Genomic DNA, 894 nt, shown 5'->3' on the forward strand with positions numbered 1-894 from the left:
ATACTAGAATCAGTTTTGGTTTGAAATTTGCTTTGTCTGCAAATAAGATTGTTACTCCTGCTTTTTTCTGGGCTCCTGTCACATGGAGAATTGTTTTCTATCCTGTCACTTTCAGTCTATGGGCTTCTTTTTGCACTATGTGTGTTTCTTGTATACAACATATTGTTGGATTTTGCTTCTTATTCCATTTTGCCAGTCTATTTCTCTTGATTGGTGAGTTGAGGCCATTGACATTGCTGGTTATAACTGATATGTACTGACTTATTATTGACATGTTATTGGCCTTTTGTTGACTCTTTTTACTTTTTCACCTTCTCCTTTTAATTTCTTGCCTTGCCTATTTGATTTGCTCTGTTGGGCCTCATGGTGTTGTTGCCTTCATTGTCTTTTTCTAGGATCTTGTTTAGAATTGCTTGTAGTGCTGGTTTGGTATTCATGTAGTTTCTCAGGTGTTCTTTGTCGTGGAAGTGTCTTATTTCCCCATCCATTTTGAAAGAGAGTTTTGCTGGATACATCAGTCTAGGTTGGAGGTTGTTCTCTTTTAGTACTTGAAATATCTCATTCCAGGCTCTCCTTGCCCCAAGGGTTTGTGTTGAAAAGTCTGCTGTGATTCTGATGGGCTTTCCTTTGTATGTGATTTGTTTCTTTTCTCTTACTGCTTGTAGTATTTTGTTCTTCTGTTGGGTTTCTGGATCTTGATTATTATATGTCTAGGTGTAGAGTTTTTTGATTGTGGCTAGTTGGGGTCCTATATGCCTGTTATCTGAATGTCGAATTCTTCTCCTGTGTTTGGGAAGTTTTCTGTCATTAATTCTGAGAACAGCTTTTTTAAATCATTTGTATTTTCTCCTGCTACTTCACGTATTCCTATCAGTCTTATGTTATTCTTCTTTG

The sequence above is a fragment of the Fukomys damarensis genome, unplaced genomic scaffold, assembly GCF_012274545.1.
Source record: "Fukomys damarensis isolate Sample0158 unplaced genomic scaffold, DMR_v1.0_HiC HiC_scaffold_22, whole genome shotgun sequence".
NCBI classification, from domain to species: Eukaryota; Metazoa; Chordata; class Mammalia; order Rodentia; family Bathyergidae; genus Fukomys; species Fukomys damarensis.